Source organism: Acanthopagrus latus, chromosome 10 (assembly GCF_904848185.1).
Source record: "Acanthopagrus latus isolate v.2019 chromosome 10, fAcaLat1.1, whole genome shotgun sequence".
NCBI classification, from domain to species: domain Eukaryota; kingdom Metazoa; phylum Chordata; class Actinopteri; order Spariformes; family Sparidae; genus Acanthopagrus; species Acanthopagrus latus.
This window is the reverse complement of record NC_051048.1, coordinates 19,543,568-19,566,169: the sequence shown is the minus strand read 5'-3', so window position 1 is coordinate 19,566,169 and position 22,602 is coordinate 19,543,568. Positions and strand designations below refer to the sequence as shown.

General features: G+C 40.7%; 1 protein-coding gene across 1 annotated transcript in view; it reads right to left on the bottom strand.

Moving 5' to 3' along the window:
* LOC119027522 (receptor-type tyrosine-protein phosphatase delta-like) overlaps positions 1–22,149 on the bottom strand; it is a 402,917-nt gene extending 380,768 nt beyond the window's left edge. The window contains exon 1 of the mRNA XM_037112789.1: positions 21,853–22,149. The gene's annotated coding sequence lies outside the window, so the exon portion shown is untranslated. The remainder of the gene's footprint in view (positions 1–21,852) is intronic.
* Between the last annotated feature and the right edge of the window lie 453 nt (positions 22,150–22,602).

Here is a 22,602-nt window from a genome sequence, read left to right as displayed (position 1 = left end):
AATTATCATATGAATAGCAGCATAACAACACCTGACCAGAGGATGTGTGGACTTGCTTAAATGAAACCACTATGTTCAAATGAGAAAAGTCACTCGTGATCTGTCACTATTGGTCACCCGGTCATTATAAATGTATATGTACATATACACACAAACATAACTTGTTAACTTGAGAGAATCTTTAAATAAATAAATAATTTGAACCTGAACTTCCACGACAATCTACAGTGTCGCATACTGACAAAAACCCCACTTTTCATACAGTGTATGAAACGCTTATTTAACTAGTTAATGATGTAGAATGTTGTCTGTAAATAACTAAACTATGTCTTGCTTTGTGGCATGTCAGCTAATATCAAGCAAGTCAGCCAGGTAAAGTTAATGGTAACTGACAGAGACATCCACTGATTTTGACATTACTCAACATTATCATTATGACTTCTGTCATGTAAGTGGAGTTATGTGACAGGAGGGAAACAGAAAGCTAGCTTTCAATCCTTAAATGCACTACTTCAAGTTTACAGTGGTACATTCATATTCTTGCATGAATGCCATGTAGGTGTAACTTAAAGCTATTTGTTGGAGATTAAAACCTTCTTTTCAATGAAGAAAATCTCCTACATCAACTCATCCCTGTTACTGCTCTCAGAAACTAGAAAAGAATATAAATGAAGACAATGAAATACAATGAAACTATTAAAATCTTTAATAAGAGGAATAAAATAATATAGACTACAATAAAGGCTAGGATAAAAGATTAGTTAAAACAGAATAGAACAACAAAATATATGTAAAACAATTAATAGAAAGCAGATAAAATAACCACACTGCCATGTTTAGGAATATTAACATTGAGTTCTTTATGTAGGATGTGTATGTGAAAGGGAAGTCCAGGGGTCAGGACAGAGTTAAGGAGGAATAAGGAATAGTTCACACAAAATGCATAGTTGTCTCTCACTGGTCTGTGGGCCAGTATCGGTTTAGTAATTTCATAATCCTTCCTCCCTGAGATCAAGTAGCAGAGATTATGTGACAATGAGCAAATACTACTGATGGAGTTTTGGGTAAACTAAATAGAGTAGTCTTACATGTCACTGTTTCTAAAACGGGGCGTTTTTCTTGGGTGCGTTAAAAAAGGGAAAAAATTGAGTGTATACCCACTTCTCCAGGGACCACTACACCACTGAGCACACTGACACTCACTCTGCCTATCATGACATATCATATCATTGTCAAACAGTCATGGTTTTGGTTAGGTTTAGGCAAAATAAAACTAGGCTGGGTTAAGAAAAGATATTACTTTAAAATACAATATGTAATTTAACCTAACGTGACGTCAGTTACAAGATGTACATACATTGGCTAATTGCTTTTGACTCAGGATTACAAATGGGAAACGATCCCAGTCTCCAAGGGAAAGTCCTGTGAATGATCCGCCCCTGACTTGGACTTTCTGGCTGGTCATACTACTGTAGCCCTCACTTTGAGAAGTGATGTTAGAGGAGTACCTACTGTACAGATGGCAGTGAGAATGAAGAGTATAACAAATTGTGATCTGAATTGTAACCAGTGGAGAGGAGTAAAGAGTCAAATATTTGCTTCTGGAGTAAAGGGTTAAAGTTGTATGAAATGAATTACTAAGTTAATTATTAAGTTACTGTGCATTACAATTTTGGTGAACAGTATTATAGTATTAGAAAAAAAGTGGGTACTTTGCAATACTTAATTTGCAGCAGTATACTAATTTCTCTGCTCTGTTTTTACAGCGCAACACATCTTCTCAGACTTGGATGAATGTAATTCATAATTCATGAAATAATATAAAAGGAACGTTCCTTCCCCAGAATATCGCTCAGCGTTTTTGGCTTTGTCTTGAATCAGAGCATGACGAAAGAAAAACTCAATCTGTGTCACACATGACAAGATGGTGAAAGAGAACCTCTGGTGTTCCCCGTCAAAATAACGAGAAGCGTTTGAAATTAAAGGTGACAGATATTACCAGCATTAAGGTTATTACTCTGTGATACTCCAGGGGTGGTTTGGTGGGGGGGGGGGGGGGGGGGGCACCCATTTAATAAATTTAATGATAACCTTGTTCATGACTGAAATATAACATCGCGTGTCAGTGTCACTGGCGCGACGCAGAAGTGAGTGAACGCGATAACCATCTTTGTGTGTTTACACACGTCTGGCCCTCAGTTGCAGAGTGAGTGCACTGCAGTGGACACACAATTACTCTGCAACACTGGGTAACACTTATTTTCTATCAGCAAAGGCCCTGCAATAGTCTGGGCAAGGTCAGACGCGCAACGACGCACAAACACCAAATGACTGATATTGACATTGATTACCTGCACACTCACCTCTCATGCCAGTCACACCACCATTGAGGCCCTACTAAGTGTCACCGGATTTTGAAATTGACAACCCAGGAGTATTATTTGTATTCTGCCGTTTTTCCATGGAGTCTCTGTTTACTTGTGTCGTTCGATGAAGTGTCTGCTAGTGTGCTAAACTCCACAAAGCTCAACACGCCCGAGCTGCATGGAATGAAAAGGTATAGTGTTTGTGTGAATCTGTTTAAAAGGCGCTCACGCCCCGAGCCATTTTTGATATATATATATTTTTGTGTCAACATCCGAGGTAATAGATCTTGTGTTTTCCTGCCTTTGTTCATTTTTCCTCTATACCGCTCTTCAAAGGGAGTGATTTCTCCCCATGTTTAATATCTGATGATATTGGTCTGAGTGTTGGTGAAAAACTCCTGAGCAATATCTCTTCCAGCCCGCCCTCCACCCCCGTCAAAAATTCAATAACATCCCACTAAGTTGGATCTTTGAAGTGACTATATCAACCGGCAGAGGCTTGAGGAGAAAAGTTGGGTGATGTGGAAAGGCTTACACAGTTTCCTCTATAAGCAATTATATCAGAGAAATGTGTCAAATATCATGTCAGAAGATCAAGCATTGAACTCTTCTCTAGGCTTCACGCCATGACTCGTCAAACTGTCTGTGTTGGGAGTTTATTCTTCCTTGTTGTTCAGAGTTTTTTTTATCACGCAGCCAACTTCCCTTTTTCATTTTGATATTCATATGAAAAAGGGAATATATTGTTATGCACGTATAGTTCATTATTCAAGGTTGTGTTTTGTTCCGGGGACTTTACTGTGCCACGAGCAGTGTGATCGGCTGAGGCGTAGGAAATTAAATCTCTCCCTTTTTTTTCCCTTCCCTCCACTCTCTCCCTTACTTGTCCTCTCTCTCTGTATGTGGCGTCTCTCTCTTTCTCTCGCCAAACATTTACTCTGCTGGGCACACTTTCTGAAGTGTGAACTGAATTATAGATTTCTAATTTCATCTAAACTTGAGGCCAGTAGGCCTTTGGTGAATAGCATGGATATTTTATCACAAATGAAAAAGTAAATAAAAACACAATAGCCTAAGGGCCTGATGGAAAACCATACTTTTTGAGAGGATAAATGAAGGGAATTTTGACAGTAACAAAGTTTCAGTCATTTCCCCTGGGTTCAGTCCAAAAATAATACAAGCAGGAAGCTGGCACACTTGGTTATAATGTACAAACATCAGGTCGCAGCTTAGGCCTGCTCCCAGTGGCTTTAGCCAGCCCCACTAAAGCTAACACCACAGTGCAAAACGGGAAAATTGCCAAGTTTCCTGTTCAACCAGAGACCAAGTCTGGCCAAGGATAGGCTGATGCATGACTAATTAACTTACCTGTTACCCCATTGGGAGGTCAGTTCCAAGCAATTCAATGGCAGCAAATGCAGGCAGGTCTTTGTTTTACACAAGCTTCCAGTCTTTTGGGAAAGGGTTAGACGCTGAGCAGCAGTGTTCATCGGTTGTTTTACTCATTTCTCTGCCTTCTGAGAACACTCTACGGGTTGTTAGCTAGCCTATGTCAACCACTAGCAGCCTTAATTAGAGCAGCATACGAAAACAGGCATTTGCATACAAATATTTGTAGATGATATGGTTGGGTGTGCATAATCATGATTCCAAGGGGCTTTAGAATGAGACAGAGAGAAGGGGGAATGGTGGGAGAAAGAAAAATAAGATGCAGATGCAGGAGCATGATCAGCCAAATAATGACACATTCTGGATTCAGATTATGATTGTGAAACATCTGTAAACATTTGGATTCAATAAACAGAGCGCATGTTTACAGGAAGTAATCACAGCATTGTTAACAAAAAAATCCAGCCATGATGGCAGTCTATTGTTAATTATCATCTGTCTGTAATGTGTGGGTTCGTAACAGGAAGAGCGTCAGTACTGAGTCTCTATGAGACACGCAACCGCTTAAATGTTACTGACAGTGTAATATGTTGGTTTCATGACTGAGTAGGTCCCAGAGTTACTTTTACGTAAAACTCGTGACAGTAGTAGGTCGGATCTGGCAACATTTACATAACACTTTCAACAAGTCGGAACTGATGCCGTCAGAATAACACAAAGGATGCATCATCACGGGGTTAAATATAGAGAAGCTGAGCGCGCGTCACGTTGGCTTTATTGAGTTCACTCTAATACATTTTTCATGTGAGCATCATCTTGTACACTCAAAGAAAGTGTCTTTCCCAGTTTAAATAACTTTGAAACACTGTGCATGAGCCCAATTCACATTTTTTAGAGATTCTTCTCATATCAGATCCAACATGGCAATAAGCCACTGGAGAGTCCTAGCGACAGCCATATGGGACTTTTGTTGAACCGATATACTTTGTTGTCATGTGGTTAATGTTATGAAAGGGACATATTTCGGTTAGGTTTAGGCACCAACACGACTTGGTTAGGATCAGGAAAAGATCATAGGTTGGTTAAAATAAGTAAGTTTGTTACATTATGACTGCGAAGCAAGAGAAGTATGTTACATCAATTAAAATGAATAGTTACAGAGGTGAAGTACTGAATGGAACCCAAACTGTGATGTCTTGTAAGTATTTGTCTTTCCTAAGTAACAAAGTACTTTAGTTCCCTAACCTTAACCAAGTCATTTTCTTGGCAAAATGTAACCAGTACCAGGGCTCGCATTGCTACATGTGAAACAAGTTTCATCTGACGCTTTTTTGTAGAACCTTAACAGCATCCTGGGTTCAGCGCCTACCAAGACTGTAATTAGTTAAAAGAAATACAAACAAGCCGGAGTGTTTTTTCACCCATACATCGAAGCAGAATCGAAGCAGCCAGAACTTTCTTCAGTACTGACACAGTGATAAGGAGATCGATCTGGCTATGAGAGACTATACCATGTTACCTGAATTCCTACTGTGCTCCCACTATAATTACTACGGCCACTTAAAGTGACTGTAGAGAGAAACTGAGACATGACTCTTGATACTACTGCACAAGAGGGGCGCTTCCAAAAATGACGCTATAGGAGCAACTACAGAGGCAGTCTTAGAAGCTTAGGGCCACTAACCAGGTTACTGTATCTGACATATTAGGAGTGACAAGAGGCTGTGACAATCACACCTTTATGTCCATCCTGTCCAGAACTCTATGAGAAACTTCACATTTTTGTTAATGCTAGTGGCCCATTTTTGACAAAAGTGGTACAATACCAGGGTCTGCTGTTGTTCATAGAAATCGTCTCTCTGAGATACATAAACCAGTCAATTTCAGCAAAGCCATTGTTCGCTGAAAGTGAAACCTTCTCCCTCCACGCTCAGCACAACATTAGGAGCTGCCCCTTCCACACATTAGCCACTTACAGTCCCCATTCCCTCCCCCTCTCACACACATTCTGTCACTCCAGATTCTTTGATTCGCCCCTTCCATGTACCAGTGTAAAAAAAATAAAAATAAACGCCAGCAAATTCAGTGGTCACACACTGTCTCAAATTTTGGTCGCAAAAATCTGGAGTCTCCAATCTGGAGCCCTGGATTACAAAACCTGTGCAACCACATTAATAATCAGACCAGCTGCATCAATGATGAAACTGATATTCAGCAAAACACTTAGGAGTAGATGAGAACACGAGAGACCAGATTTAACATTTCAACTTCTATTTTGAAGATTGTTGATTTAGGCTCCAACTGAAAAATACGTTTCATAACATCCATCAGCGATGCAGCTTGTGAGAGAAAGCACTCCTCTTCCTCTTGAATCATTCAACTTTTCAACTCTTCCCTGTTTTCCTGCAATCACACCATATTCCTCTCATCATGAAGCTGCTAGAAGCATTAACGTAAAAATCAACTATGTGATAACAGAAAGCTACTATACAACAGTTAAATTAATCCAGCAATGTCTGTTATGTGTGAAAACAGCTTTGGACAGGCATGATGCGCAGATTCCTAAGATACATAGCTGCTAACATCGGCATGAGCTTTCTATTGTGGAAACATACGTATAAAGTCATTGTGTTTCCAGTCAAGAAAGATGATGGGGAGGATGTGCTGATGTATTGCGCCGAGTTAATCAAAGTACACAAAAGTACATCACAGAGGGCACTGTATTTCAGAGCTACAAACAACAGATAAAGACCCAAGCTGAGACTGCACTGCATTTTACTGCAGCTGCTATCAGAGAAGAACATTTTATCTCAGCCTTTTTCTCCCCGTGTATGACTGCTGAACAGTGATGCAAATTGATGACTCTAGAAAGAAGCTCTTTTCTCTTTTGATTCCTCAAGGCTGACACAGAACGCTGACATCTACGGTTGATGTTCTGGATAGACAAAACTTTTTTTTTTTTGCTTTAAAGGTCTATTTTTAGACGGGTTTGAAAATGTTTTTCCTCATGACGTCATGTTGTCTGCGTTTGGCTAGACTCCTGTAACAAGTAAATAGTAACAAATATAAGAAAAGACTCAATGAACTGTTTTGTTTTGTTTTGTTTATTTTCCACTTCATTATAATGGCTGGGTCTGCTTTGGGTGTCTGTTATTCCTGAGGTTGCAATTTGGTTGTCCCACTAGCTAAATAACTATCCTTAATGCAATACTGTATTTCAATGGTGCAAATGGAGAAATTCATATTTCAAGTCTGGCTATAGTCTAAAGGGCATCTCGAAAGTGTGAAAACATTACCACAATTTAAATTGTGTATCATGACTGGGATAATATGTTGTGGCCAGATCTTTTTTTGCTTGTTTGTTTCGCTTGGCAGGTGAAGAGGAGAATCTATTTTTACTTCAACATCTTTACTGTGTTGGAGATAAACAAGCAATAGTAGCATGTCACTGTCCAAATGACAAAAGCAAGGCCAACATTAACGTTTCTTATTCAGATTTTTCTCTCCTCTTCACTAGTTTGTTCTCTTATTGCAAACAGATTTTGAAAAAAATTCAATTTCAAAGAAACTGCCTGAACCACAACACGGACCACACACAGGTCGTGGCTGTATTTTTCAGTTTTACTTCAGTGGTTATTACCGTGTCCACCAAGATATGATGGGAATGTCACGATGTGAAAAACTCATGGTCACATTCACAATGCAACATATTCTCATAGTGACACATATATCTGACATCATTTGAAGATGGTTTAATACATGTCTATATAAAAGCATCCTTACACGCTTTTATTGGCCTTCGCACACAGTCCAATCTGCACCTGTGCTACTATCACCTACCACATCGTAATGTTTTATTCCTGCAATTTTCATCCATGCTCCATTTCCAGCTACTCCCAGATCGAGGCCCTTTTGTCCACTTGGCAATGAAATATAATTGCATAATGAAAAATGCCCCCCGGCTCAAGATCACTGTGGCTACTTGCTTGTGTTATACATCATTTTATCACTCGTACGAATCTTCGCACTGTAAGTCTCAATCGAGCTGCTGTTTAGCATCCGTCCCTTGGGGGGGTTCCAGGGGCTGGAGTATATCGCACAGTAACGAGGTGAACAGAGGAGGTTCAGCTAGATGTTAGCCAAAGTAAAAGGAGTTCAGTGGTGCAGCAATGCAGCAAAGTTGCATGATAATGAGCTTAGTTCCTCTTTTTGTCCCCTGGGAATTTAGGAAACGTATCATTTGCATGAGGACAAAAAAAGGGAATCGCTCCAGGGTCATTGTGCCATCAGGGACCATACAGTCAGACAGAAATAACTGTACTGCAACAATAATGTGGCCTTTCAACATCATTAATGTCTTCTGTATTGAATTTGCACTGCACATAGCTAAATGCTTGTTTTTAGAGCTCACCGCTCACTGACGATTACCCTGGGAAATGTGTCCACCCACCATTTGTCGTGATCAATACCTCAGGGAATCGTGAACACTAGACAGCTCCCCGCCCCTGTTCCATATCAACGTATGAATGCATTTATTTGAATGCCTCCCCATATTATTGATTAGCTAATCCACTCTGCAGCTCTGCTCAGCTTTTTCCTGGCTCGCTGAGTACCATATCTTAATAGATCCCTTTGGGAATAACATGCACTGAACTGTGAGACAAAATGTCAGGCTACCATTGGCCCTGTGAAGGCCTGTGTAAATGAGAGGAGCAACGACGCTTGGGTGTACATCCCTGCATGTTCGAGGAAATGGGAGGTGGAAGGGGAGAGACGGGGCAAGAGAGAGGGGGACGATAAGGGAGGAAGCGTTAGTCAAACGACAAGGGGAAAAGGAAGAGCTTCTAATGGTTGATGAGATACACACTCACTGAGCGAGGAAGAGCTGCGTCAGGTAAGCTCTGATGTTTCAGACATAGCTGTTCCACCATTTACATTTTGACCCAACTGTGTCTCTTTCTGTTTGACTCGGACTCTCTCCTGCCCCCCTCTGAACACCTTCTGTCTAGCTCTGCTTCTCCACCGCTAAAACATGGGTATATTTAGAAACACTCAGTTCTTTGTTTACATGAGCTGAAGGTAAATTGCAAATGTGATTTATTTAGACTTCTTGCAACAACCACGGCACCTCTGGTAAAATAATTCATGAAGTTTTCATTAAAGTACTGCCTCCAGTAAATGTTAACAAATATTGTTTCTGACATTACCAGCAGCCTGCACATGGTCCATCTGAAAATAAAATTAAAAATTAAAAAAAAAAGAAGATTTTTTCCACCATGATCCATTTGTTTATTTATTTAATTTTGCAGGAATCCATCATTAACATACTGATTTTCACATTTTTATGTAATATATGGGTTGAAAATCTTAAATTTTGAGGCTCACAAAACTGACAGCTATCTTTGTAGTTCAAGTTTTGGCAAAACATGTTTTTAACTGTTTAACAGTTATGCTTTACTCTGTCCATCTTGATACATACAGGCCTGTCACAATAACAAATTTTGCTGGACGATAAATTGTCCCAGATATTATTGCAATAAATGATAATATTGTCATTTTGAGACCAGTTTTCAACTTATATAATGATAATGGCATACTAATGCAAGCACACCCTTTCAAAGATCAATAAACTTTTATTTCTAAAGAATATTTAACACTGGAATTGGAATGTGAAGAGGACATTTTAAATATCCAAAATAAAACAACCAGAAACAACAGATAAAAAACAAAAATTGCACTTGAATTACACACAACCAAAAACAATAACCCTAACCCTTTAGTATGTCGCCTTTCATGCAGTACAGTTGTGGACTTGCCATTTGTGACACGTATGTTCTCCCTGGAAATTTGTACTGGCTGTCAAATGTTTGCAGCGTTAGTGGAAAGGCCGGCTTTTCGACGGTATTAAAGCGATGTAGTGAACTACACTGTCTGTGAGTGCACACCATTTTGCACTGTCCTGTTTGTCGACTAAATACTCCAGTGATTGTGTGGACTGTCGGGAAGACGGAGACGGTCCCTCTGTAGCTTTAGTTGTAGTTATTTTTTTCCCAGGTGAGAAAACTGCATCGGATGATTATGCTTTAGCTGCATATGCATGTTTGTTGTATTGCCGCTTTTAGTTGCTTCTGTTTTACAACAAATGTGACATACCGGCTCGCCCAGGTTCAGTGGTTCACCACAGTCCTTCGGTTTGAATCAGATGTGCTCCTACACTGAAGCCGTCGCATTTGGCTTTGAAACCAATTCCATCTTTGTTTTTATTCCATCAAATCTCACGTTAACAAGCGTTACCTCTGGCTTGCTACTCCTCACGGGGCTCTCATGCTGCACTCTGTGTTATGTCAGGGGCCCCGTCTCCCCACACAGAGACAGAGAGTGACTGACAGGAGGGTTCACGTGAGAGACACGAGGAAAACAAACAAGCATGCAAATGGAAATTGTTGAGGCCGGCAAAATTATTGAGGTCATTTTTATTTATCGTACGATTAATTGATTTATTGATTATCGTGACAGGCCTAAGTGTATGTGCACATTATCAGCGGACAAATGCCATTTATACCTTCGCCTTACTTAATAATGCAGTACATGTTCACCACAATGTCCGACAAAGGCGAAGTCATTTTCAACAGTCCAGTCTTTGCCAGCACTTTCCCATTTAAACCGACACTGAGGTCGAGTGGTCCTTTCAATGGACAGAGTGAGTGTGTTGCACTTGTGTACACAGTATTATAGCTGGGTTGTACGTGATGCATGTGGTTGTGTGTGTGAATGAGAGCGAGCGACAAAGAGAGAGAGAGCAACAGACAGATGGGCGAAGAGATACTGCCATGTTTTACCGCTCGGCTGTTCTGAGCTCTCTTTCCAAGACACCTCACCTCCCCCCTTCTTTTCTCTTAACACACACACACACACACACACACACACACACACAAACCATACATCAAACCGTGCATTTATGCCAAGCAATTGAATTCTTATTGGATATAAATCCAGGCAGTGACAAATGAGGCCCCTGTCTGCGTCTTCGCCTTATAAACTGACATGCATCTCTCATGACTGATACCTTTAATTAGCACTGCAGTCTGAGAGGTCCATGGCTCTCTGTCTTTCACCTCAAGAGCCAAGGCACACTTACTGAGGGGAGTCGCAGATAAGAACCATTTTGTTGCCAAGTTAACTGTAGCCGTAAGACACTTCCAGACCTTATTTTTTAAGAGACATTAGGAAAAGTTTAAGATCTGGCTAGCATAAAAGTGGAACACAAGGTGAACATATCCCTGCATTTGAGATGCATCTTAATATATTTGCATTCAGTTCCTTCTCATTTATTTAAAATATTGTGAATAATTGGAAAAGTACAAATAAAATTAACACTATTTAATTATTCATTTAGCAGTTCAGATTTACTGCTTAATTCATTTTTGAACAGTTGTGACATACAACCATAATGGATCCATGTATTTTGTGCTGTTATTTCCATCTATTAGACAAGCTGACACTGTAACAAACAATAGGACATAATTGCTTATTCTGAATTGGATGTCAGCAGTATATTTCAGAAAGGAGGGACAGGAGCAGGTGACCCAAAAACACAGGTTAATCGTTAACAGGCGATTAGTTATCTAGGTAGAGGTAACATGATTAGTTATAAAAGGAGCATCCTCGAAAGACTCGATCACAAGATCCATAAGAAAGGGATAATAATACATGGTATCTGGAACACTGCCGTCATTAAACATTACTCATTACAAATGACTGCGTTCTGTTTTTGTTGATTACATTACATGCAGCGTCCCACCGTGTACTGAATCTATATTGTAGGAAAAACGACTTCTCCGTCTTTTGAAATATGAGAATTTTCTGCTTGTCTATGTCTAATATAGTGCAAAATGAGTATCTTTTGGATGTCGGACCTTTGGTCTGACAAAAAATAAGCTATTTGAAGATGTGATTTGGGGCTTTAGAGAATTGTGATGGGCATTTTTTCTCTATTTTCTGGCATTTTCTGGCCCAAGGGTTAACTTTACTACTGTGACAAGGCAAAATGTATGCTGTGAAAAGCAGTATGTGATTTGGGATTCTAATGGTATAAGCCTTTCAGAAAAGTTTATTTGTGCTGGCTTTCATTCTTTGGTGTTACTTTGAAAGACTACAGATGAGAGCTCTTTGGCTGCCTCAAAGAGGTACTGAAGAACAATTTGGAGGCTGAGGAAGGGGAACATCACACTCAGGCTTTTCACTAAGAGCACAAAATTGGTGTCAACAATGGTGACAATAATTAAAAGGTGGAAGGAGTACTTCCAACATCTGATAAACTCAACAGACATACCCACCTAACAGGAAGCAGAGCTTGACAATTAGGAGGGTTTTCAGTCCATCTCCATGGTTCACTGTGTAGTCAGTAAGATCCTCAGGGCCAAGACAGCAGAGTTGGGATAGATTCTTTCAGAACTACTGCAGGCTTTGGGTGCTGTTGAACTGTCATGGTTGACATGTCTCTCTTGCATGGGGTTAAAGAGAACAGTGCCCTAGGATTGGCAAGAAAAAGTCCTTTTGACTTCCCTGGACCTCGTGTCATGTGCACTTGAGCAGTTTGCAGCAGTGAGCGATACAGTCAGGATGTAAATCAGAGTTGATTTCCAAAACCCAGATGAAAAGGAAGCATCTCTAAGTGGATGAGTTCAGGTATCTCGGGGTCTTATTCAAAAGGAATGGTAAAAGGGAATGTAAGCTTGGCAGCCGCTCAGGGGCATCCCCTGCATTACTGCAGGCTTTGTGTCAGACTGTAGTGGCAAAAAGACAGCTGAGATACAAAGCAAAGCTCTTGATTTGGCAGTCTGACTTTTCAACTATGAAAAGAAGCTTGACCGAAAGAATTAGATCACTGATGCAAGTGGTCAAGATGAGGTTTCTTGATTGGGGAGCTGGTCTTACCTTCTGTTTTTGATACAGGGGCTTTTGGGAGGACTTTAGCATGATCTTTTCTAACTACTGAGAGGAGCTAGTTGAGAAGGTTCTGGCACTGACTGGGTTGTCCTGCTTGTCTCCTTTCAGTTTTGATCTGATCCAGATGTGACCTTATGGGAGATAACCCTGGGTTTGACCTCCAGCAGCTGGAGAAGGCTGCAAGGGAAAAGGACATATGGGCTGCTGCTACTCTGTTTGCACCATTGCCACTCTGACTGCACAAGACCAAAATATCCTTGCATGTTTGTGTTCAAATATCTGCTGCAATAATAATGCCACAAACATACAAGGATATCCTGTAAATGATTTAAATCCTGATGAAACGGGCTGCTGGGGCGTCAGATGGGACGGAGAAAGATCAATCCGAAGTGTAAACCATCAGGATTAGGATATGATAAAGAGTTCTGGACAGGAGGGACATAAAGGTGGAATTGTTCCAGCCGGTTGTCACTCCTCATATGTCAAATAGAGCAACCTGGTTAGTGGCCCTAAGCTTCTAAGACTGCCTCTGTATTTACTTCTATAGCTTCATTTTTGGCAGTGCCGTCTTTATTCTCCCAGATTGAGGTGGTTGGGTAGATCATGTACAGGGCTTTCCCCAAGACACCAGTATTTAAATCCCTTAGGCAACCAAGTGTGAAGATTGATTTTTCTCTTTGTTTGAAAGATACGTTATGCAAGTGAGATAAGTAAATGACATAATGTAAGTTACAAGAAATATTCGAGAGCAGCTGTTCAACTACGTCTATTCAATTGAGAAGTATCACACTTAAACAATATATGGTACATATAATCTATGTTCGAACACATGCAAAACACATCTTAATTATCTGACATCAAGAGGGAGGGTAAGGCCATCTACCACCCATTATAGCCATGATGACTGAAGATCAAAAATCAGAGCCGCTTTCACTGTCCCTTTAATTTTGGATAACGCTTGACTTTAATCGTGAAGTACCATTCACTCTTTCAATCGGATTCCCTTTATCTCAAGTGCGAGTTAATTGTATGCACAACTTTGCTCCTTTATGTACAGCACACCTGTCTACCAGGAGACGGTTTAAGCATCATGAGTGAGGCAGAGAAATTGAATATGACCTGCAAAGGGAGTATGGCTTCCCAATTCTAGCTACAAAGCTACAGAATTCTCAACAATGCAAGTATTTTGTATTCAAATTGGTATGAATGCGTACGTATCAACGTCTGTCATAATAATCAATAAATAAATTGTACAATAAATAAAAATGACCTCGATAATTTTGCCGGCCTCTGTAATTTCCATTTGCATGCTTGTTTGTTTTCCTCATGTCTCTCACGTGAACCTTCTTGTCAGTCACTCTTTGGGCCCTGCCCCTGACATAACATGGAGTGCAGCATGAGAGCCCCGTGAGGAGTAGCTAGTTGAGATTTGACGGAAAAAAAAGAAAGATGGAATTGGTTTCAAAGCCAAATGCGACGGCTGCAGTATGGGAGCACATTGGATCGCAACTAAAAGCAGCAATACAACAAACATGCATCTGCACCTAAAGCATAATCATCTGATGCAGTTTTCCCAGCTGGGAAAAAAAAAACTACAACTAAAAGCTACAGAGGGGCCGTCTCCGTCTTCCTGACAGTCCACAATCACTGGGACGTTTAGTCGACAATCAAAATACAAACAGGACAGTGCAAAATGGTGCACACTCACAGACAGTGTAGTTTGCTGCATCGCTAAAGAGACGCAGCCTTTTAATACCATTGATCAGCTGGCATTTCGACAAATGCTGCAAACATTTGACAGCCAGTACAAATTTCCTGGGAGAACATATGACACAAGACCACAACTGTACCACGTAAAGACGACATGACAGACTAAAGGGTTAGGGTTATTGTTTTTGGTTGTGTGTAATTCAAGTGCAATTTTTGCTAACAGAGACCGAGAGTCCTTTTTATTTATTGTTTCTAGTTGGGTTTTTTTGTTGTTGTTTTTTTGGATATCTAAAATGTCTTCTTCACATTTCAATTCCAATGTTAAATATTCTTTAGAAATAACAGTTTATTGATCTTTGAAAGGGTGTACATGCATTTTTATGCCATTATCATTATATTAGTGGAAAAATGGTCTCAAAATGACAATGTTATTGTTTATTGCAATCATTTCTGGGACAATTTATCGTCCAGCAAAATTTGTTATCGTGACAAGCTTACATACACTGTATTCATGCAGAAAATAAATAAAAAACGTTGACCAATGATGGCAGGTTATTTGTTCCAGTCACATACTTGTGTTTCCTTGCATTGTACATATTTGTTATTACCCCAGACTGAGAGCTAAGCGCAACAATGTGACTATAACAAAGTTGCAATTTTCTCAAGTGGAGCATCCACTGCTGCTTCATATAGGGATGAATCAGGCTGCCCTCTTCTGTGCCATCTCAGTGAAGTTCCTGATAGCTTAGGTAAACAGTTGTTATTTTCCGTGTCTGAGAGCATCACATGGGTATCTGCCTAATAGCCATCTGACGAGGTGACGGCAGTGTGGGTTGTGTTGCTGGGTGTTTGCTCCTCATCATGTCTCGACTTTTTGTGTATTTTGGCATCTCCAACTCTTTTTTTTTTTGCTCTCTCCATCTGCCTGTCTGAACCTCATACTGAGCCGCTATCTTTTTCTTCCTTCTTCTTCTGATAGTAATAATTTTTCACTTGATGTTAATGTTATATTCTCATACTTGGGTATCTTAACAGCATTTGTACATTACATCTTCAGCCCAAATACAATTTATTAACAGCTGCAAAAACATTAACATGTTAATTGTTCATGTTCATTAATTAACTAACAAAAAAAATTTGAAAATTGAAAACTCCTAGTGGATGGAGCAAGGCGATACTGATTCTCGCTGTTTATAGTTTGCATGTGAGCGAGATATCTCAAGAGCTACTAGTTGGACTAATGTGAAATATAATACAGAGATACAAGGTCCCTGGAGGATGTATCTTAATACCTTGGTGATCCCTCAACATTTCATCATGCACACCATCCCCGCCATGACCCATCAGTTTGAGGACCACCGTTTTGAAGCCTTGACTTTGGAATTACTGCCGTCTCACCTTGTTATTTTCGGCCAGACCTGACCATATTTGGATGAGAGGCTGGAGCTGGGGAGGATAACCTAATTGGATCTGACTGAGAACCTGAGGAAACTCTGTAGTAGTGACTCATCAATGACAAGGTAGCCAGGCCCTAAAGCATGCACTGCTTTATTGTCTATTTTACTCTCAACAGAACATTTACATACAAAAATCATCATCAGGATGTATTAAACAAGACTTGATATAAAGGTTGAGATGATAAACTCATTAGGAGACCGTTTACTGAGGATATGATCAAGTGGCAAGTAGGGTCAATATCTCATAAGCTTATACTGTAAAAAAAATCTACTTTATTTTTGGAAGCAGTGGGGTTGCCCCCTGCTGGCTAAAAGAGAGAATACTACTTATTTACCTCCTCACTGACTGACTGACTATAATATAGGTGTCAGCATGCTAGCATTGTCACTTGGGCAAATAAGCATGCTGATAACATTCAGCTTCAGTAATTGTGCCTTAATGCTACCTTACAGAGCTGCTACCAAGGCTGTAGTTTCTTCATTTTCTAAGGTGATAGTTTGTGAATATGCTGAATAAGGTTTAGGGTTACTAATATATATTGAATACATGTATTTGAATAATGGATTTTCATTCCAAATTTCCCACTTTTGATTCCTCTGCGTTTCCATGCTGAGCTGAAGTGGAGAGATATTAACACAAGAAGTCATCACCAAAATAGTGTAAGAAAATTACTATTCCAGTCTTGATGCTAACATCACAAAGAGGCTGCCCTCATGCCTCTGCTTACTTTTGAAGGGGTCATAGTTCAAATACTTCTAGTCCGTTGTACACTGTGCTTTATGAAAAGCTAATGTAGCACTGTTGGTGCTCTCTAAACTAAGGTCAGACTCAATCATCAGAAGGTATGTGGGAGATTGAGAAAGTACTGTTAGTGGCTCAAGGACAACTATCTCTTGCCGGATTTGGTGAATAGAAGTAAAATGAATCCCAGACACACTGTCAGACTATGTGATTCAGACATTTTGAATGGTGATCTCTGCATCTGTTGTTGCCAGATTGGCACCTCAAATTGGCTTTCCTCCTCCCGTTGCTATCCTAACAGCGTTGTCTACTCTTCTCAACCATTTGTCTGTTATTGCACGAGTGCCAAAGTTCTTGTAGATAATGTGCATACCATCGAACAACCATCATCTCCCTTGTTTTGAATGCCACCCTGAAGAGCTGGACTGTTTCTTGGATCTTCCACTCTGTCCTTCTTCCCCTTTTTTGTTTCTCATCCCATTTTGACAGTTTCAGTTGTGAAGTGCAACAAAGTGAGGAGAAAGATCTGGCTTTCATGACTAGTCAGAAACACTTGATGGCCTGAGGTAAACTTGCATACTTTCCTGTTGCAGCATGTGGATTTTGTCTGAAATCTCTGCCAAACTAGGCAGTACAAGCCCCAGAGTGGAGCCAGACACAGCAGGTGTGCTACACCACAAAGGCAAACACAGATAGGAACACTGCACCACCACCAGCACAGGTTGAGAACAAATTTGACTGCACAAAGGTTCTTTATGTTTTTCTGCAGTGTATGCCGAGGTTTGGTGTGAGGTAAGTAGGAGGAAACCTGTGTGTTCAGCTTGTGGCTATTTTTAACCAGCAGCTCCCTGCCAGCATAAAGTTAGATGGAAGCCTGCACACTCACCCTACCTTAGCTTTGCTCTTAAGGAGTATCTAGTTGGCAAACATAAATGCATACACATTCGTGTTGAAATTTTTAGTACAATCAATGCAATAAATCAATTTTACGCGCCTAACATAATCTGTGATGTACATTTTACATGATAATGAGGTCCACGTGAAACATACAAGACATTTTTTTAACAATTTTACTCCAAGCGCTCAACCACACTCACACCGTTGTACATCATGCACAACACTGGCCTATGAATCAGGGCAGTTGGACATGCAGGGATGAAGAGCAAGGGATCAGACTCACAAACCTGTGATCAGAGCACATTCGACCCAACCTGCGCAGCTTGTTTGTTGGTTTTCCTGGCACTTTCAGAAAATGTGCTGTTTTTTGTGTTGAACACATGGCCAAAGATAATCAGTACTGGACTAGCTGCTCATCCTGACTGATACAGGGTTTTTGAGACTCATACTGATATTAATAACCTCAACCTCAAAATTCTTGTTCCAAGTAATATCTGCCACTAGGGGTTTCTCCATCAAAACAAAAGACATTTGCAGAGTTTTGGCCGGTGCAGAGCCATGCCTTCTGGAGAAATAAACAACTGGAGTCACATCAGATTGAGCTCTGGCTTGGAGCCATTTACAGAGGGGAGGAGCGCTCAGAGATTACTTTTAAATGTTTAGGATTAAGAAGTGGATTATTTTCACTCCTGCTGATCAAACTGATTGCAGCAGCGATCTGTGTCCAGATGTGGATTGTGCTGCAAGTTACAGTAATGGTAACTGCCCCTGGAGCTGGAGGGGAAATGTTACTTCATGAATGTAATATTACAGAGAGGAGAGTGAATGAAGTCTATGGCGAGTGCTGAGTTTAGTAATTGACCTGACTTCAAATACCACAGACACACACCCTTGATGGGCTGCCACAGTTGAGGTAATTACCGCAAACAATGTGTTGCCGATTTGTTGTGGAATAGTACTAAAGGGCCTGCACATTAACCCTATTCACAGTGCCTTTTGGATGCAGGGATCTTGCGCCAATTCTCTGCCTCCGTGTGAATGCCTCAGAGACGGCGAGGTGAAATTTCATTCTGGCACTGATCCACCTCTGGAGGTATTATCAGAGGCGCAGTATTGACGAACTGAACCAGTGTGAATGGATAAGCCAGCTGCGCATATCGAGGGCATGTTGGTCTGATGTGTGATAACTACACAGGTCCCTCACTCAACAAAATAAAGATAAAAGTCCCACAAAGCAACATGACCAAACAAACATAACGTAGAAACTGTAACTGTCTTTGGCAACTTATATGAGGAAAATAATACCAGAGTTATACATGGAGAAGCACCTGTCCTCCCACCTGTCCTACTGCCAGTCCTACAGACTCTTCATCACATTTCTGCCCGAAAACAGCGTCTGTCACAGGCAAAAAACTTAAACTCACCGATTGTTTGTGATGAAAATAAATCACCGCGACAGTCAGCCCTCCGGACTGAGACTTCAGAGAACTTTCCCCAAGAAAACAGCCTCGTTCCCCGCGAGTGACAGAGTCAGACAGTGTCCAGTTTACTGATGGCGATTATGTAATTTAGCGAAAAATGTAACTGTACACTTTCCAGGATGTTTGGTGAGTCAGGATCTCAATCACAACACATTATAACAGCACCCATATGATTATAACCTGTCCACGGGTTTCAATTGAAAGAACACTAGAGAAAGACCTTGAAAACACACATATGTCGTCGTCATGAGTACCGTCACGCCTGGGAATTACACAGCGGTTAGTCTTTATGCCAGCGCTGCTTGGCTCTGTGTGAGTGACTAACAGTGGAGAATTGGCGAACCACCGCTGCAGCAATAATGCGATTTCTCTGTATGAAAGCGGCTAATGTCTTCACCTACAACATTTAGTTAAGCTGATATTTGGTGTCAAGGCTCTAAACTTGTGAGAATATTCTAGCATAAGCTTCAGGACAGCTAGGATCAGTCTTCCACCTTGATGGTGCATTACAATAAATGTAGAAGCAAGCAGTTATTATTGGTAGTACTAAATATTCAGGCTTTCTTAGAGTTGACGAGATGTCATGCATGTGAGAAAAGTCCTGAAGAAAGAAAATAAATGATCTAGTGACCTTCAGTGATAATAATTCCCATGCACATTTATTGAACACACTCCGGTACGTTTGGTCGACAAGTTGTGCACTTAAAACTTGTGGAGAAAACTGAGACATGAAATATCATAATACAGTATATGAAGAGATCTGGCACTGAGCGTGATGGTATTGATGCCTGTGTGATTAATGTTGTATCCTAGCTTGTTTGGCCTTTCTGATCCCTGGGTCAGCACTCAAGGTGCCTCACTGTCTTTGGATGTGAAATTGGATTAGGTTTATTGTTGCAACATGACCCCTTTTACTGGCTCCTTCTGACCCTAGGTTCCTTACAGTTAGCACTGTACATTGTTGAGCCCCATAAATCTATTTTGCTGGTATACGATTCTTACAGCAGTGTCAGGGAAATTATCATGCACAGAATGTGATGATTTACTGTTCGTGCAGACACTTTGTTTGTGTCAGGGTCAGAGTTTTCTCTCATATTTCCTTGAGGGTAATATGTTAGTGAATTTCAGGGGGGGAAAAAAAAGATTGGCAAAGACTCAACTGCTTACTGTAGCTAAAACGAATGCAGTCTACTATAACAGCCCTGGTAAACTTATGCAAGAAGGGTGTTGCAACAATAATTTCTGCGGCTGTTGTCTGTGGGGATGTTATACTGAGAGGTGTTTTGAGGTTAGCAGCATATCTATGTAGAATATCCTCTTCGCGGGACGTAATCACAATCACTTGCTTGATGAGTTACAATCTTTTCAATTAAACTAGAAGAACAAAGAGAAGTTGTTCTGAGAAAGCAAATCAAAATCTAATTTCTGGCAGCAGCCCTGATGATGCAAGTGAAACACTGTCTGAGGTTTACACTCCACCGCTGGCCCCTCCAATTTGAAGTCATTCAGAAGAGGTCCAAACTTTTGCTCTCCCTATGCTTTTCTAATATCAACCAACTTATGACAAAATGAAACTTCATAAAAGAAAATAAATGACTCATGCTCTGCTGGTGCAGGTTAGACTCAACAAAGCACAGTAGAACAGGATTGTGTCAAAGTGTTGTGTCTGGCCCCGTGTACTCTTCAGACACTTCAGACTTCCTCCTCCCTCTGTGATTTGGAGAGGCATAATCAAAACAAGGCCTAACAACCTCAGCCTGGTAAGCCTGTGAATTATTCACAAGCTTACTATTTATTCTATGGGCATGTATTCTGTTCTCCCATTTCGTGTGTCAACACGGTCTCACACATACACATCTCCCACTCATTTCTGATTTTCATAAGCTAGAAATATAGAGTAAATCCTTCAGTGCTTTTAACTTGGATTTGCCTGCATTAGATTGTGAAGACAAACACCACTGTTCTAGATAGATAGATAGATAGATAGATAGATAGATAGATAGATAGATAGATAGACAGACATTTGTCCATTACATTACTGAATTTTCCATCCCCTTGGGATAACGCTTCACCTGTATGTACCTGCAGCCCCCTCCTTAGCTCTCCTAATTTAGTTTGTCTATTAAAAGTGAAATGATTAAAAAGGGCAGATTGTTAATTAAAAAGATCCCAGGTGAATTAACACAACAGATTTTCATTCTAAAACGACTTAACAGGTTAATTGCCAGCGACTACCAAAACAACATATATCACCATTCCCCAAACAACGTGACTTTTGCAATGGACCTTCATTGTATGCTCACAGTTTTGCTCTGAAAGTATTTGTTTGGTTTCTAATCCCCTCCACACATGAGCAAGCGTGTAACTACAGTAACAGAGGAAGCCAAATATCAAAGATGGCGCATTCAAAATAACAACAACAACAACAACAAAATAAGCCCTGATTGTTTTCTGATCAATACAATGTCGAGCGCCTTGTGCCAATCACTGTAGGAATCCCGAGTAACAGACAGTCTTCCTAACATGGCGGTAGGCGGAGCTACCAGGTAATCATCACCAGGTGCGACATTTCCACCATGCTGCCTTTCTGAAGCATGAGTAACGTTATTTCTCTGAACCAGTTCAACCACTTCAGAGCTACTAAACACAAACTAACGTTATTATTATAACAACCCGCTCACCCGAAAGACACTTTTGCTAATGTAGCCATAAACACAAAGCTAAACAACTAGCATACAAGTTAACAGGCTAAATTCACCAACAAGCAGGATATGCGCTATTAGTAGCATTACTGTAACCACCGCCACCATAACCTTGTGGTTAAAACATAGAATGAAACATATAGCAGCAGGGGTTCTTACCTGTCCGGCAGAAAAGCGGCCAACTCAGTGTTGCTCTTGAGTCCTTACAGCTCCCGCAGCTCCTCCACCTCTGAAATGACGCTCTGATATTTATCCTGGTTTCCTCTCTGGCTCGGTCCATTTCTTTGTTTTCACGCTGTTTTTCTTCGTCAGTCTTCTTATTTCTTCTCTTTGACCTGGACACTGGTGGGGCATTTTTCAGCTCTGTTGTTGTTGTTCTCTGTTCTCCGCTGCTGTTTACAGGTTGGTCTTCAGCTTGAACTTCTCTGACCAGGTAAGAGCAGACACTGCGCACCTGCACCAGGAGGGGCACTGCCCAGTACGCGCTGCGTGACCGCGCTGCCAACAGCCTGTGCACGAGAGTGATTGACACTTCTCAGACACGCCCCTCAGCTCTGATTGGTTGTGTTGATCCAGGAGTGGTGGATTCCTGCAAATCAAATTAGGGCCACTGGGTGGAGCCACAGACAGCTGACCTGTATCTGATTCTACTGTCAGATCATAATAATCATTTTAGCAACTATACCACAAAAATAGTATAGTAAAATATAAATAAATGTTAACTTGATTTGTTATATATACTCTGTATATGTGTGTCAGGTCTAAATCAATGCATACTGTAATGCCACATTATGTCCGGAGGCCTGTACTGTGAAGGCCCTGTCCCAATAGGCCACTTAGCTCTTCCTCCCTGTTTTGTGAATTCACGCCTAGGGGTGGTTGTTGTTTTGGACATTGCCATGGTAACAT